Source organism: Loxodonta africana, chromosome 6 (assembly GCF_030014295.1).
Source record: "Loxodonta africana isolate mLoxAfr1 chromosome 6, mLoxAfr1.hap2, whole genome shotgun sequence".
Taxonomy (NCBI): Eukaryota; Metazoa; Chordata; class Mammalia; order Proboscidea; family Elephantidae; genus Loxodonta; species Loxodonta africana.
The window spans coordinates 129,129,007-129,141,019 of record NC_087347.1 but is presented as its reverse complement, the minus strand read 5'-3'; positions in this window follow the sequence as shown (position 1 = coordinate 129,141,019).

Sequence of the window (12,013 nt, the reverse complement as noted above, 5' to 3'; positions counted from 1 at the left end):
ATTCAGGGCTTCAGCTCCTGAGGAAGTCTTTCTTTCTCTGTTGGCTCTGGAGGAAGGTTCTTGTCATCCTTCTTCCCTTGGTCTGGTAGCATTTCAGTGCAGGAACCTCAGGTCCTAAGGACAGATGGCAAGACTATGTCTCACATACTTTGGACATGTAATTGGAAGGGATCAGTCCCTGCAGAAGGATATCATCCTTGGTAAAGGAGAGGGTGACTGAAGAACAGGAAGACCCTCAACTAGATGGACTGACACAGTGACAGCAACGATGGGCTCAAGCATATCAACAATTGTTAGGACAGCACAGGGCCAGTCAGTGTTTCGTTCTGTTTTATATAGAGTCAATATGAGTCAGAACCAACTCGATGGCACCTAGCAATACTAACAACAAAGCTAAGTGTATAGTATACCCTCACCCTATGGCCTAGCAATTCCACTGCAAGAGAAATGAAGGCATATGTCCATCAAAGGCATGTACATGCATGTTCACAGCAGCTTTATTTATAATAACCAAAATCTGGTAACAACCCAGATGTCCATCAGTAGTTGAATAGGTAAATAAATTGTGGCATCTTCATAAAATGGACTACTACACAGGAATAGGAAATAATTAACTCCTGGTAAACCTAGATAAATCTCACAGATATTGTTAAGAGTTAAGCCAGGCATGAAAAATGACATACTGTATGATTCCCTTCATATGAAGTTCAGAATACAGCTTCAAAACAAATGAGTTGTCCTCCAACTTTCTGGAAATTAATTTGGCAATATAAATCAAGAGCCTTAAAAATAATTATGACTTTTAACCTCATAATCCCTCTTCTAAAAATCTATCCTAAAATAGTGTCAGATCCCACTCCTAGGAATAGATCCTAGAAAAATAAGAGCCGTCACACAAATAGGCGTATGCATACCCATGTTCATTGCAGCATTATTCACGATAGCAAAAAAATGGAAAAAAACCTAAGTACCCATCAACAGAGGAATAGATAAACAAACTATGACACATATACACAATGGAATGCTACCCAAAGATGAAGAACAATGATGAATCTGCAAAACATCTCATAACATGGATGAATCTGAAAGGCATTACACTGCGTAAAATAAGTCAATCACAAAAGGACAAATACTGTATGAGACCACTATTATAAAAACTCACGAAAAGGCTTACACACAAAAAGAAACAATCTTTGATGGTTATGAGGGAGGGGAGGGGTGGAGAGGGAAAAACACTAAATAGACAATACATAAGTGGTAACTTTGTTGAAGGGTAAGACAGTACACAATACTGGGGAAGTCAGCACAACTTGACCAAGCCAAGGCCATGAAAGCTTCATAGACATATCCAGGCTCCCTGAGGGACCAAATTTCTAGGCTGAGAGCTGGGGATCATGATCTCAGGGGTCATCTAGCTCAATTGATATAACATAGTTTATAAAGAAAACTTTCTACATCCTACTTTGTTGAGTAGCGTCCAGGGTCTTAAAAGCTTATGAGTGGCCATCTAAGGTACTCCACTGGTCTCATCCCATCTGGAGCAAGAGAGAATGAAGAAAACCAAGGAACACAAGGGAAAGATTAGTTCAAAGGACTAATGGACCACAACTTCCACAGCCTCCACCGGAGTAAGTCCAGCACAACCAGTTGGTGCCTGGCTACCACCACCGACTGCTCTGACAGGGATCACAATAGAGGGTCCCACACAGAGCTGGAGAAAAATGTAGAACAAAATTCTGACTCTCACACACACACACACGCAAAACCCAGACTTACTGGTCTGACAGAGACTAGAGGAACCCCAAGAGTATGGCCCCTGGACTCGCTTTTAACTCAGTGCTGAGTCACCCCTGAGGGTCGTCCTTCAGCCAAAGATTAGACAGACCCGTAAGACAAAGGACTGAACGGGCACACCAACTCAGGGGCAAGGATGAGAAGGCAGGAGGGAACAGGAAAGCTGGTAATGGGGAACCCAAGGTTGAGAAGGAGAGAGTATTGACATGTTGTGGTGTTGGCAACCAATGTTACAAAACGATACGTGTATTAATTGTTTAATGAGAAACCAATTTGCTCTGTAAAACTTCACCTAAAATATAATTAAAAAAGAGAAGAAAAATGTGGACAGAAACGAAACATGCCACACTCAAGACAGTGGTTCCTCTCCAGAAAGAGAGAAAAGGGGGAGGGGATGAAGGAGTACAAAGTGGACTTCTGTATCAGTAATAGTTTATTTCTTTTACTTTCAGGGGCTGTGTATCCAAGTGAGGGAGTGGAGGAGAGTGGCGCCCAGTGTCCCCACATGACTAGAACTTTAGTTTCTCAACCCTCTGGAAACCTCCTCTTTCACCTTCAGAGCCTGTGGCCCTTGGTTTCCCTTTCTTACTAGCACTAACAACAAAGCTTGCCCACTGGAAGCAGAACAGCCCAGTGGCACCAACGCAGGCTTTGAGGCCAGTTATATTTGGTTTGAATTCCAATTCTACTCCCTTACTATCTGTATAACTTTATTGTCTAGGTTTTCTAAACCTCAGTTCCTCATCTATGAAATGAGAGTACTAAAACTTACCTCATAGGTTTGCTACAATAAATTATCTGTTCATTCAACCAACTATGTGCCATCACTATATTAGATACTACAGATAAAATAACGTACAAAATAGGTGTAGAGACATATAAAGTACCTGGTAAAATGTTTGAGGTCAATAAATAGTTTCATTATAAAAAAAAGTTGTGTCAAAAATGTGACAAAGATTTGTATATAAACCTTTCATTGAGGTAGTATTGATGATAGGGAAAAAAAGGAAACAAAGATCTAACAGCAAAAAAAATAATGCCACATCCATATAATAGAATATTTTATAATTATTACAGAGTATTTATACAAAGACATTTTTATGATGACATCAGAAATGTTTATAATCTAATTTTAGTGGAACATGAATACAAACAACTGTATATACGTATATGTGCCTAGAAATATCTAAGAAAAGGTATTAAAATGTTAGCACTAGTAGTGGAATTAAGGATAACTATTTTCTTTATTACACGTGCTTTGCTTTTGTAATCACAGCAGAAAAGGATTTTTTTTAAAGCACGTTACTGATGTTGTATGTTATCTATGTTATTAAATGCATCTCTACTTGTGACTAATCACAATATACTGTTTCGTTTTGATTGCTTAATGTCTTATCACATATTACTTGGGTAGTCTTTCTCTTTCCATTTGTTTTGACACAATTTGGAAGCCACTAAGCATTATTAACAAATACCAGAACCACTGACCTCTCCATGTTTCTTCGTTCTTTCCTATCCAGGAAGGCAGAGATTATCATAAACTGAGAAGCAACACGCAAGGATTTGAAAAAGTAAGGGTCTGTGAGTATGTTGGGGGTAGGTTGGGGGGAGCTGGGATGTGTGTTATAAAAGAGCCCATAACTTAGTCAAAAAACCACTTATGCATGTGAAATATAGTTACTGCCCTGCATTTCTACTAATTTCTGGGGACAGAATAAACCAGACCCCAAAAAGCTCCTTGTTCAGTACAAGAGACAAACAATCCCAGCTCCATGTGGTAAGTGTGGGCCAAGTGAGACAGGAAAACCAGGATGGGAAGCCGAAGGCAGGGAATGGGGTCAGGAAGGTGACTCTAAGGAGTCCAACCTAAATTTGGATTCTGAAGGTAAGGTAAAAAAGAGAAGTAACAAGCAAGTGGCCCATTTCTAGAAATTATAGCTATAGGTGGTCATAGGGAAGGCATTCAGGAATATAATGGTGTCCTGATCCTTTACAGTCCTTAAAATGTACTGAGTTGGAGGGTCATTCTAATGAACGGCAAAGGCCATTTGCACCTCTAGTCTCATAGTCTCGACCTGGAAATTGATTTTTAAGTTGATGAGGAGATGGAGGAATCTGTTAAATATACTACAAATGTGCAATCAACTATATTAAAGTATATTAAAAATGTGGGAAAGTCTATACACAAGTGGCCCACTTTCTTCAACAACAAAATAATATTTAAAAAATGGAGGTGAGAGAACTATTATAGATTAACCATCAGAGACTAGAAACTTAAGAGCTATATCAACCAAACGCAATGTATAGCCCTTGTTTGGACCCTAAATTGAACAAACTGATTGTTGAAAAAAAAAAACACTTTGAGAAAATGGGGACATTTGAACATGGGCTGTGTGGATATTAGATGACATTAAGGAATTGTTAAATTTGTAACATGTAATAATTATATTTTTGTTAACTTAAAAAAATCTCCTAGTTACAATCTGAACTATTTATGGGTAAAATGATTGGGTGTTTGGGATTTGTTTAGAAGATTCTAGCCAAGGACACCAGCAGAAATGGTTGAGTAAGGACTTCTGAAAAATTTCTCCTCTATCCATAAAAATGACTAAAACACTGAGAAAAAATTGCCAAAATCACCCTTTTCAGTTTTTCAGAACACTGGAAAATAATCAAGGGCTTACAACAGTCTGATGAGTTTTTATTCAAGAAAAAATGACTGAATTTCGGTAAGAGGGGGAGAAGAAGAGGAAGATAAAGTTTGGCCAGGTGATACATAAATGAGAGTTCATTATGGTATTCTATTTTTGTGTGTATTTGAAATTTTCTTCAATAAAAGTTGAATAAATTGTTTTGTTTATTTTGGAGAAGATAGGTAATACATGCAGATGTTACAAAATTCAGTTCACCTCTTGGCGGGCAGCCAGTACTAACAATGTTTTACGTACCCTTCCAAAGACACACACGTGAAAATGCTTGCTTACATATGTGTTTTTTGTCTACACAAACAGGGTACTATACAAACCTTCATTATCTTGTTTTGTTTTTGTTTGTTTCATTATCTTGGCATGTGTCAATCCTTATAACGGTTTCTCGGTTTTCCATTGTGTGGATGAACAATTATTCAACCAGTTCTCTGCTGATGGGCCTTTAGGAACCTTTTGCTAATACAAATAATGCTGCAATGACCACCCTTGTGTGCTCCTTACACACTTAATATAGCCTGTCAGCTCCAGATAACACAGGGCTCTCTTCATTCTCTGGAGGCAGAGAAAGCAAGCCTGCTCAATCCAGCAACAACAGCATCAAATCAGAAACAGAACAAATTAAAGCAACACATGTCTGAATTAAAGACCAAATATACATTTCAGACGCGCTTCCAGGAAACAAAAATGCATATTAGAATACTGCATACACAACTGCAGATTTGGCCTGCAAAGCATGCAGAGGGAGAAAAAGAACACTGCACCCCATGTCAATATGCCCGGGTCAGAATCCTTACTCTGCCACCGTGTGAACTGGCACTGGCCTCCGTTGTCTTCATTGTCATGCTCGTTAAAGAATTCTTGGAGCACTTGGCAAATTAAATCCCCAGCCCAGAGTTTGCCCTTGGCCTTTGGAAAAAAAAAAAAAAAGCCACTGACCATTTGCTACCTGGTCAATTCTGACTCATAGCTACCTTACAGGACAATGTAGAACTGCCCTATAGTGTTCCCAAGGAGCAGCTGGTGGATTTGACCTGCCAACCTTTTGGTTAACAGCCAAGCTCTTAACCACTGTGCCACAAAGGCTCCTAAATGCCACCATGAAACTTCATCCTTTAAAGTCCTAAATACTTCTCTGTCTCCAGGAACCCCACTAGCCACGTAGTCCTGGATTCAAGTCTTTTCCAGAATTTACATTTTATCCACTCTAATTTACTGGCTGCATAAAATCTTGATTTTTCTGAATTTTGATTTCCTTCTTGGTGAAAGGAATAATATAGTGCAGACTTCAAAATCAGTTGCAAACCTGAACACATCTCCTCATCTGCCTCTGCTATCATTCTAGTCCACATACGAGCAGAGTGCACCTGCAGGCTTACTAAGAATGCCTTTCTTGTTTTTAAAAGCTTATTTTAAAAAAAGAAAGAAAGAGAGGACTGAGAATATGTGACAGAAACTCTGTGTAGCCCACAAACCCTGAAATATTCAATACTGTTTTCACGTCCTTTACAGAAAGTTTGTTGGCTCCTACCCTAGTCTAAGCCATTTTTGTACAAACTGTTTCAACAGCCCCCTAACTCCATCTACCTTCAATCCATTTTCCACACTGTAGCCAAACTGACATTTAAAACAAAAATCAGAGCATATCACTTCTTACTTAAAACCTCCCAATAGCTTCCTAATGTGCTCAGTGCAAATTCCAAGCCCCTTGCCCCAGGATCCAGGTCTAGCTACATTTGCAACCTCACCTTCCAGTTGTTGCAGTTGTTCTGTCTGCACTCTTTCACCTTGGGGCCACTCCACCTACCTTTGCACTTTAGCTCCTTCTCAGTCTGGAAGTCTTTTTTTCTCTTAGATTTTCTCATAGCTAGAACCTTGTCTGCTCACAGTGTGGCCTCAGAGAAGCCAGACCTAAGTAGCCTGTCTACTGTAGCACCCGTTCTCCTTTTTCTTGTCTGTCTCTCCCTGGTAGGATGTAAGCTCCAGAGGAGCTGAAACCTTGCCATCTTGCTCTCCTTTATTATCCCAATCCATATGGCGGGTACTGAATACAATCTGTTGAATTAACTTAATGAATTATCAGATAATTTTAAGAGTATTAGAGCATAAGAGCCTGCCTTAGAGTGTTTTTTAAAATTACCCTAAGGGTTGTGGTGAAGTTTCAATAAGATACATAAAACATTTAACTGCCTGGCCGCAAACATCTGGGCCCATAGCAGTTCGTCGTCTTCTTCCCTATTTCGAATGCAAATAAGCTTGGGAGTCACAGGTCCTTTTCAGCCAACACCTCATGGACATGGGTGTGAGTGTGTGTGTGTGAGAGAGACAGAGAGAGATTGATTCGCCTGGTGAATGTGCCAGAGCCATACCGGTTATTACAATATTGAAATACTTTGAAAAGGAGACCCTGAAAACCACCCCTCTCCCGGACCTCACCATAATCCCCTGCTAAAGGGTCAAAGCCTGAGGGCATTAAGGTCAGTGGTCCTAAGTTGCTAAGCATTTTGGAAACCATCTGGGCTTATTAGGAATAGTTAACTGGCAGAAGCAAATTTCTGAGAATATGTCTCCAGAATAGGCCATGAAGAATCTGTTTTGCCGAAAGCTGCCTGTGTGCAATCACACCTAGAGAGGCAAGTCATTACTAAACCAGCCCATTTTTATCCACCAGCACAGCATGTATATTTTCCACCTCACAGAGGTAGATTTTTACGTGATGATGAAGCGCAAATAGGGGAGATCTTGAGAGCCCCATGTGAGGCAAAGAGCGGTGGCCACCCTCCCCGCCCAACACACACATGCATACTGCACACGCACACGCCAGGCTCTGGCCCCAGCCAGAGATTTGGTGCAATGGTGTATGGAGGGATAGCCTGGGTTGGCACTGTGAGAGGCAGCGTTGCAGCCAAGCTGACGCAGCCCAAGGAGCCCTGGTGTGACTGAGCCTGCCAATCCGGTGTAGGGGAGCCATGACAAGGTCCCGTGGGGGTCGGTAGCAGTGAACACATAGAGCTTACTTATCCAAGGGGGTGGGAAGTGGGCATTTGACACTTTTCTGTCCAAGCTGAAGGAAATAGCGCTAGGTGCAGCCAGGCCCGTTTTCAAATGTCCCATAAGGAAGGACCAATGTTTAGCCCTTTTGTGTCTGTTTACTCGGGTATCTGACTTTTACCTGAAGTCAGATCAAACTATTTCAGTTGTGAATCACTTAGTATCTGGACAAAAGGTCACCTATTTCATAGGTAACACTCCACGAACCAGTGCCCATATGTCCTATCCCATCTCTGTCCAGTTGGACAAAGAGTGTGCGTAAAGGAATCCTGTGAGAATCAGCTCTGGACACAGAACTCCTTCTGTGTTTAGGATATTTGCTACACAGGATAATTTCCAGAAATGGAATCACTAGGTCAGTGTAGGAACATTCTTAAGGCACTTGATCCATCTGGAAAATGCCGTTGGTTATATAATCCACCTGAAACTTTTCCCTTCATCTGGAAACACCACCAACCATGTCGTTTCTCTGGGAGCCACGATGTTTTTAACAGATCCCACCTCTACAATCTCCTCCTGGGTGCAAGCTATGAGACCCCTGCCAGAAAGTCCTTCCCTGGGAGTTTTGAACCCAGGTCCAAAGAGCCTGAATCAATCCCTCTCAGGTGGAACAAGTGTCAAAATTTGAAACTCAGGAGAAGTTAGAAGGCCGTTCCTTCCTAAGTGGAGGAAGACAGTGATGAAAATAAAGTTAATGTGAAAAGACAAGTAGAGACTAAGAAAAAGAACATGGATGGCATTTGGGTGCCTGGTTTAAATTATTCCTCTATCCATGCCCTTCCCAAGGTTTGGAAGTTGAACTCATCTTTCTATGAATCCAGTACCCTTTCAATAAATCCGCTGTTTTGTCTAAGGTACTTCTGTTGGGTTTCCAACACTTGTAATATATTCATATGGCTAGCCCCATGGCTTATTACCAGGAGGGAACAGTCCCTGGAGAAGGACATCATGCGTGGTAAAGTAAGGGGAAGATTCTGAATGAGATGGGTCCACACAGTGGCTGCAACAATCGGCTCGAACATGTGCCTACTGTTGTGAGCATGGCACAGGACTGAGCAACATTTTGTTCTTTGTAGGGTTGCTCAGTGGAACCTAACAACAACAGCATGGTTTTGTAGACAATATGACTGCATTTCCCCTGTTCATTCAGTCTCCTGAAGTCTCCAAAATGACTGTTCGATGCCTTCTCTCCTCTCGAACCTCAATTTCACGTAATGGCCTCCTAAGAAAAAAGGATTAACTCCTTTGTTTATCATAGCATCATAAAGGTTCTGACATGTTCCGTGCTAAAGCTTGGAAACAGAGATACTGAAATGAACACATGCTCTACAGATAAAGGACATGGTTAGGCCCCTAGGCTCCAAGGGATATCTGGAGGTAAATGATCATCGTTACACTTGTCTTCATAGGACAAGCCTACTGCCTGCATGCCAAGTCCACATCCTCTGCCTTCTTTCCTGTTAAAATAGATAAACCATTCCTGCTCCTGTCAGCCTCTCCACTTAGCCTATGGACCCCATTTCTTCTCTCCTCTCTGTGGGATTTTCTTCTGCTGTTATCCTCCATCTCAGAAAGACCCCTCTTGGTCTCCCCATATCCCTACCAGCTACGGCTCCATAGCTGTTCCCCTTCACACAGCCTACTACAATTCCTCCTCTACAGCGCTATGCACTGACCTCCAAGTCCACCACCTTTGTTTCCTCCAGGCTTATTTCCACCTTTGGGATATTATACTTTCTACTCTCTGCCCAGTAGGTTCTGCTCCCCAGATTTCACAGGGCTATCCCGTTCATCATTCAGTCCTGCTCAGAGAAGCCTCTGACTAACCATCCTAAAGTCAACCCCCATCACTCTCAATTGTATTAGCTGCTTTTTTTTTCATTGCAATTACCACTTACTAGAAATTATCTTGTTTATTTGTTTACTTGATTATGTCCCCTTACTTGATTATAAGCTTCCTGAGAGAAAGGATCTTTGGCCTTGCTCACGACAATAACCTTGGAGCCTAGAACGCGCCTGAGAATAGGTGGTCAGTATATACCTATAATGAAGCCATGTGGAATGTACCCAAGATATAGGTGGAGAGCACAAGCAACTGACAGGAGTTTAAAAGAGTTTCAACAGAGGAAAGACTATCTGAGCAAAGTCCTGAAGGACTAGAAGCAACCTGTGAAATGGAGAATAGGGTAAGGGCATTCTAAACAGAGAGAGCAGCACCCTCTGTTCCAAGTGGGCAACCACATATTTGGCCAAAGGAAGGTAGCTGGTTTCAAGAACCCTGAGAAGTTCACTGTGGCTAAATTATGGAGGTCTGGCAGTATGTGAAAATACCTCCTTTATGTATGTGTTCACATGCATTTTATCTGCACATTTCTGGTTCCAGCATCATTACAGACTGAATCCCTCGAGAAAATATCCTAGAAAAAAATGGATTGGTAGAATAGGTCAACAATCAACCCTCCCTACCTCCCCAAAAAGTTAATGTATAATTGAGCCTCCAGGAAAGCAAGGGAAATCTATAGGGGCAAGAAATAAATTGGGAACTCAAAACCAGAGCGGTAAGGTTCAAAGTCATGCTGGCAACCTTGGCTGGACTGGGGAAGGTGGCATTGAGTCTGACGGGCTAGAGGCTTCAGTTTATCCTACTGATGGGGTCTTGGGCCTGGACCTGCAGGAAATTAGAATGGCGCCCCTTGCATAAAACCAGGAACTTGAAGGGAGGTTCTGCCCCCAGGCCCAGGCAGACAAGGATGCTTGTCATTATCCATGGATCTAGGTAAAAAAAAAGTCTTCCCAGAGATAAAGTAAAAATTGAAATCAGGCATTCCCACATGTGCCTCATGTGGGTTTGGAATTCAAATGTGTATAGCACCCACGTGGTATAGGAATCCCTAAGCCGAGAAATTATTTTAAGAAATATTCCTGGGCCATTGACACCATAGGCCTGGGAGAAGTGCAAGCCCCTCTGCAGAGATTCTACAACTCAGGCTGCACATGTTTTTACAGTAAAACCAACCCCACTAAAGACCAAAATAATTATAAAACAAATGAAGAACATGCCCTAAGAACCTTAAATAACTAATCAGTCTGAATGAGAATATAAAACAATTATTTATTTTAAAATTATAAAAGAAGGAATAGAAATCATAAGTAAAGAGTAAGACACTATAAAAAAATGATTTGGAAAAGACTAAAATATAGTTATTTACATTAAAAATTCAGTGGATAGAGCTAAAGCTGGGGAAGGGCAGGGTGGAATGGGGCAATGGGGAGTGACTGCTAATGTGCTAATAGATTTGACAAGGTTTCTTTGTGGGGTAAAGAAATGTTCTAAATTTACATTGTTTTAAATTTAGATTCTTGCACAACTCTGTATATATACTAAAAGCCATTGAATTGTACACTTTAAATGAGTGAGCTTATGGTATGTAAATTATATTTCAATAAAGCTATTAATAAGACTCTGGTTGCATTGAAGAGCAGATTAGGCAAAGTTGAATAGAAAATTCATGACTGAAAAAAAGATTCATGGAAAGCATTCAAAACAGCATTGAGAGAGAGAGATGAAAAATATGAGAAGCCGAGATATACAGAAGAGAATAAGAAAATCAAATACAGATTGGAGAAAAGTCAAGCAGAGAAGAGGGAGACAGGAGAGGAAGCTGCAGTTAAAGTAACAATGATGAAAAACTGATACAAATTTTAAAAGACAGAAATCCAGATTGCAGAAGCATAGCAGCTCTCAAATAGGATAAATAAAAATTAATCTGTACCTAGAAGCTTGTAGGAAAAGTGTAAAACACAAAAAACAGGAGAAAACCATAAAAACAATCAGGAACAAGCACAGATTATCTACAAACGAACAACATTAAGATTTATCAGAGTTCTTATCAGTAACAACAGAGGTCAGAAGACAATGGAATAATAGTTTCTTCAAGGTACTCTGGGAAAGTTAGTGCCTAGAAATAGAATTCAAGAACTACTACTCAAAAAGAGGATGAAAGAGATGTTTGGCTAAAGGAAGGCTGAGAATATTTTCCTTCTGTCTTGTAGGATTTTATTTCAAAATGTAGAAATCAATAGATTAGGATTTTATCTTAAACATAAAGAAATGCTCAGGTTTGTCATGCGTAAACTCCTTTAGTTTATTGCAAGGTAGTCATGACAAGGCAAGCAAGTTAAACCTCCCGACATTCATTTTAGCACTGGAGAATCAGAATGAACAATTACAATGTTAGTTCGATGGTTAGAGTCCCAATTTTTTTTCAGACTCATGTTTTCGCCTTTAATGAGAGGTTCTTGGGAGGAAGGCCTGACCAAAGCTGGAACTTGGCGGAGGTCCTTTTTAGCTAGGGTCCAAGGCCTGTGTCCACAGGCAAAGGCTCAGTCCCAGTCTCTGGCAGGATCTCCTCTTTGGAAGTGTTAGAGTCTAGAGAGGGCTCTCTTGCCTCTCTGCTCTTCTT